The sequence below is a fragment of the Lathyrus oleraceus genome, chromosome 4, assembly GCF_024323335.1.
Source record: "Lathyrus oleraceus cultivar Zhongwan6 chromosome 4, CAAS_Psat_ZW6_1.0, whole genome shotgun sequence".
Lineage (NCBI taxonomy): Eukaryota > Viridiplantae > Streptophyta > Magnoliopsida > Fabales > Fabaceae > Lathyrus > Lathyrus oleraceus.
The window spans coordinates 265139449-265145766 of record NC_066582.1 but is presented as its reverse complement, the minus strand read 5'-3'; the positions used below and the strand labels follow the sequence as shown (position 1 = coordinate 265145766).

The 6318-nt window shown below is 37.8% G+C and overlaps 1 long non-coding RNA gene across 1 annotated transcript; it reads left to right on the top strand.

The window, feature by feature from the left end:
• Positions 1 to 424: 424 nt before the first annotated feature.
• Positions 425 to 1825, top strand: LOC127074998 (uncharacterized). The gene is made up of 2 exons (XR_007786160.1): positions 425 to 1379; positions 1522 to 1825. It is a non-coding gene; the product is annotated as an uncharacterized LOC127074998 (long non-coding RNA).
• The last annotated feature ends 4493 nt before the right edge of the window (positions 1826 to 6318 follow it).

The following is a 6318-nucleotide window of genomic DNA, read 5'->3' as shown; positions in this document are numbered from 1 at the left end:
TTTTGTCCTGACAATTTTAGTGTGACCAGTTCGATTTTTTCGAACAAGTTTGTACTTTATTTTATTTTTTTAATTGGTCAAATATTTTTTGATATTTAATTAAAGAAATTAGAATGATATTTAATTAAATATTAGTTAGATTTTTTCTAAAAATTAGTTAGATTTTTTATAAAATTTTAGTTAGTTTGTTTTTATATATTAGTGATTCAATTGAATATTGGTTAGTTTTTTTAGATGTTAATTAGAAGTAAATATTAATTAGATTTTTTTTTATGATTTGTATTCTTCTTAAGAGAATAATAGTTGGAAAAAAAAAATATATATATATATATATGTATATATTATGTGCATTGGATTCCTTCTTCACATAAAAAAAAAACAAAAAAATCCAACACCTCTCTCTCAAACGGTTACAAACAAAATCAAAAAAGGATTTGATTCCATTCTCTCACTGCCACGTGTCCCTTAAACCTCTCCACATTTATTCCTAACGTCTCTCACACTGAAGGACAAAAAATCCATAAAAAATAAAAAATTCCTTACAAATCCTTATATCTCTCTCTCACGAATCCACTCAAAGGGAGACACCTCACCCTTATCTTCTCTCACTCGGACTCCCTCACAGAAAACACAGACAATTCACTCATTCTCAAAAAATTGCCTCTCTCAGTATCCCTCTCACTCTCTAAAGAAACAGAAAAAACCTTTCTTCTTCCTTCCGCCGCCACCCTTCATTCCTCACTATCAGTTCCCCATCTTCAAAAACCCTTCCTCTCCAATCATCTCCCTTCATCCACCCGCAACAACCCATCCGTCACCATAGAACCTCCACCACAACCTCACCATCAACATCCGCCACCGTAAACCAGCATCTTCGCCATCTTAACCGCTTCTCTACCCTCGCGAATCCACCGCTCGCAACCCATCCAAAACCCTTTCCGCCGTCAAAAAACGCGAAGCCCTTCATCTTCTTCAAACTCAACCGTCAAAACCCCACCACCAGCAAATAAACCTACCGCGCGTCACCACCAACATCTCAAAGACCGACCACACCACTACCGCCGCTCACCTTCCTCAACAACCTTCACTCCGCCGCTGAAACCCACAAAACAACCTTCATTGTTCCTCGCCGGTTTTATCCTCTTTTGTTAACCTCGCATCCGAGATACCGCCATCGTGTCGGTAACTTCGACTCAACAGAAGCTGAAGTTTCTGATTTACTTACTGATATTTGGCTTCGAGTTTACTGCAGAATTCTTCCAAACAACAAATCAAAGTCCGCATTTCTATAATTTCCAAGCCGTGTCCAAGGTCGGTTCTCACCATTTCCGACGATAGCAAAGGTTGACGCAGATCTCGCCTTCGCCATTCTCTATCCGGTTGGTATTCGACTTATATTTCGGCGAAGTTTGGTTTTTATTATGTTATTTCTGTTCAGATTTTGGGTTCTAGTTATTTTGAAATTTGATTTTGTTTTTTTTGATTATTTTGGATATGGAACTGTTATGTTTGGAATGTTAGCATTAATCCTGGGAATGTTAGCATTAATCCTGTTTCAAGGCGGATTCGGTTTCCATGGCAGCACACTCCGGTATTGTTTGGCCGAAGGATACTTCTAGGAATATCTTAGTTTCTTCATAGAAGTTGAAAAAATCAAAGAATTATTATTTTTTTTATTTTATTTATTTATTTTTAGTATGTGAAATTTCGTAACTGATGGTGAAGTGGTGTGTACGTTGAGTTTTGCTATGGCATTCATGTACCTTGGGTTCCTTTATTCATCATAGGTTGTTATTACATTGTTTGATTAATAGTTTTCATAATATGGGGTTGGATTTTAGTGCTGTTTCTAAAGAGCTCAATGCTACAAGTGTGTACTACTTCTATATGATCATGTTTGGGCCAATTTATACATGTGATAGATGTTTAAATTGCTGCCATCTTTCTTTATCATTTGAAAATATCATAAACAAGTTGGGGATGGCTGTTATTCTATTTCATTACGGTATCATATGAACCGGTTTTCCGGTCTGTGGATTCGGCAATTTTATGCCGGCATACCGCCAAACTTCAATAAATTAATTGTATGATTTCACCGCGTTTAGAACTCACATACGACATTTCAATTTCATGGTCGTTATGTACAAACCGGTTCCGAGCACATATTCATCGTTACATGCTGATTAAATCAATGTTAATTCCTATTTTCTTTCTCTTTTGGCTTAATTAATTGATTAAAACTTGATGAGTTTAATTTCTTTTAATCAATTTTAATTAACTTAATTATTTGAATTAATTAAATAATTTTGATAATTAACTTTAATTAATTTAATTAATCAATTTAAACAAATTTTAATAAATTAATTTTGATTAAAAGAAATTGTTTAATTTCTCCCACTCTCACAAACTTCACATTTCAAAAAAGAAAAACTATTTCATGTCATCATCATTTCACAAACTATTTCCAATTTTATTTCAATATCAATTCATCATCCAACACAAACCAATTTTAAAAGCACAAATCATACAATTCTCGATTTAATATCGAGCCCATTTTTAAACACCCTTGTAAGTCGATTGCTTCTAGCATCGCCATCAACCTCACATAGCTTACTCTTGGGCTTCCTTACAATGAAACCTACTTGGTTATTGACTAATCGAGTAGATGAAATAATACACAAAATAAAATTCATTTATTCCTAAACATGAATTCAAATCATTTTTCCAAACCAATTCAATTTCAAAAGAATGTTCTTTTTTAAACATAAACTTGGGATGAAAAGGAGATAGGAGGCGTACGCCTTACTATTTCTCAATTACTCGAATAATTGGCGTACGCCATATTGCACGAGTTCTTGTCACCCGATTAAATCTTAAATCACAATTTCAAATCACTTTTCAAAATCAAATATAATTTCCAAATTCAAATCATTTCAAATCATAATCATTTCTACAAATTCCAAACCCTTTTAATTTCGTATTTTGGGTGAAAAGGAGAATAGTGAGCATCCGCTTCATTATCTCTCGATTATACGAATAATTGGCGTACGCCATATTGCTCGGATTTTCGTCATTCAATTAAAACCCTAATAATCATACAAGTTCAAATCACACCTTCTAAATCAATTACAAATCCTAAATCCTTTTAATTCTACATTTCAGATGAAAAGAGGATAGGGGGCGTACGCCTCACTATCTTTCGATTATTCGAATAATTGGCGTACGCTACATTGCTCGAATCTTCGTCATCAATTCAAAACCACGATCAAATAAACTCAAATCATCTTTAAATCCAAACCTACGAATTCAAATACAAACTATTTTCACAAATCCAATGCGACATCTCAAGACATATCTTTTACAATTTAAACTTCGGATGACAAAAGATGAGAGGCGTACGCCTCGCCATCTCTCGATTATTTGAATAATTGGCGAACGCCATATTGCACAAATTATCGACTTCCGACTAAAACACGCTAAATAAACTTGGATAACGGAATAAGTGGCGTACGCCTCATTATTCTTTGGATAAGCAAGTAGGGGGCGTACGCCTCACTACCGTGCATATTCAACATCCACAAACAAACTTTCAAAACAATTCGAACGAAAAAGGAGTAGAAGGCGAACACCTCGTTATTCCTCGAAAGAATTGGACGATTGGTGAACACCACATTGCTCAATCTTTCGTCGTTCTTCAAAAACATCTCAAACAAATCAAACTCAACTTCTCGCCCCCGAGCGATCGAAACCAAAACACCCAAACACATCAATCCAACTTGTCACCCCCGCGTGACCAAAACCCTTTCAAAAAGGACACTGTCAATCCTTTCTAATGCGCATAACAAACCAGTGCTTAAGCCTCCGCCGAGAGTAGACAAGCCAGCGTTTAGCCTTTAGAACGCCGACCTACACAGTCGTCCATCAAACAAAACACACCAAACCGTAGTTCCCCGAACTACGAATGCTCTGATTTCCTTATTGCACCATAAGGATACGTAGGCACGAGATTGCGAAATCTTGGCGAGCACACTAATAAAAAACCTCCCATTTTCCCCCTCCCGAGGTCTTCACCCATATTTATCATAAGCCTTAATTACTCAAAGAAAGCAAATAACAGTTAACTAACATTCAAATAGCAAATTAGACTAAAAGGTTCCCGTTGAGTACAACGGACGTGAGGGGTGCTAATACCTTCCCCTTGCGTAATCGACTCCCGAACCCGAATATGGTTGCGACGACCATTATTCTATTTTTTCAAAGGTTTTATCGATATTTTCCTATTCCTGCATTGGGATAAATAAAGTTCGGTGGCGACTCTGTTCGAACATAATTTTTTCCGCGACCATCGCGAGGAACCGTATTTTTCGAGATGCGACAGATGGCGACTCTGCTGGGGAAACTTAGCTCCAAGCTAGAGAGAGTCAAGCCTAATTTAGTTCAAATTGCTATGAATGTTAAGATTTGTTTTCTTCCTTATTGCTTCTTTATATCTTGTTGTATTATTTATGCAATATGATTTATTCTGCTATTATGTTGGGTGATCTATGGTGTTTGACACATGTTGTGAGATAAGCTCCGTACCCGAGCTTTGAGAAGAACTTAGAACCCGGAGTTGTGTAGTATTGAACCGAGGGGTGTACACCTCATTGGGACAATACGAGAACTCCACCTAGAGTAGATCTGTTCAGAATTTCCATCATAATATGGCTAGCCCATTATTGCGAGGAAACGTTGAACATGGTCCATGACTCTAGGAACCTCATCTTAAACTGAAGTCCGTCTTCATGATTGGCGATCGTGTAGTATTGAACCGAAGGGTTTACACCCTGTTCGAACAATACGAGGATCCCACTTAGAGTAGACTGCTTCAGAATTTCCATTTCGATGTGGCTAGCCCATTATTGCGATGGAAGACTGAACTTAGTCCCTGACTCTAAGTTCTTATCCTGAAAACGAACAACCTTAGGAGCCATCCTTTATGTGTGGGGTAGAGAACATAGAACCTCCGTATAGGATGTACCATATGATACTCATGATATCCTGGATCCTAATTATACCTGCATTACATTTTCTTTGCATACAAATATAAAATTTCATGCATTCGCGTTTCATCAGCATGGATTGCATATCATTTTCCAATACAAAAAAAACTCATCCCGTCGTTTTGCCAATTACCAGCAGGCTGATTTCCTGACACTTGTACTGAACCTTTGAGAGCTACTAAAAGACAAGGGAGCACTGAGAACATAATCAAGTTGAGTTGAAAATGGATATGAACAACATGGAAGGAAAGGTAGACCAGATGTTGGAGGCTAGGCTAGCCCAATCAAAGAACAATTTTCAACATGGTGTCACAGAGAATGTTTGTTCCTCATCAGGCTTTACTGTAATTACCAACCCAATGTATGGCCCTCTGTATGACTATAATCCTCCACAAGTGAACATTCCTACTCAATCCCAGTTGATGCCATTGACCAATCCTGATGTTGAAAGGCTTCATGCTCTTGAGGAGAGAGTCCGAGCAATGGATGTGAATGACAATTTTAGGCTTGATATGTGCTTAGTACCAGGCCTAATAATCCCCCCGAAATTCAAATTACCCAACTTTGAGAAGTATAAAGGGGATAGTTGTCCAAGGCACCATTTGGTGATGTTTTTCCGAAAAATGGCGTCATATACTCACGATGACAAGCTGATGATTCACTGTTTTCAAGACAGTTTGATTGGAGCATCATTGAGCTGGTATATGAAATTGAAAAGAAGCCATATTCAGTCATGGGAAGACTTAGCCAATGCTTTTTTGAAGCAGTACAACTACAACTTAGACATGGCTCCAGACCGAAGGCAGCTGTAAAGCTTATCCCAAAAGAAAGACAAATCTTTCAAAGGATATGCACAACGATGGAGAGAATTGGCAGCCCAAGTGCAACCACCACTCTTGGATAAGGAACTGGTTGACTTGTTTATGGATACCTTGCAGAGTCCTTACTTTGAAAGGATGGTAGGCAATGCGTTATCAGACTTCGCCCACTTAGTGACAATTGGAGAACGCATCGAGAGTGCCTTAAAAAGCGGAAGAATCCAAGGCGCCCCGAGCAGCCAAGCTAGCGAGACAGAATCCCTCAGCAATTCCGAAAAGGAAAAAGAGGATGAAACCAATGCAGTCATAACAGATGTCAGGCAACCGGCAACGCCGAGAGCACCATACCAGCAACCATGGTCTACTCCTTATGCAAATCAACGATCTCGTGGTCGAGGATATCAAAATCAGCCTTTGAACCAATCTAGGCCTCGAAACAATCTAGAAAGAAGGAATGC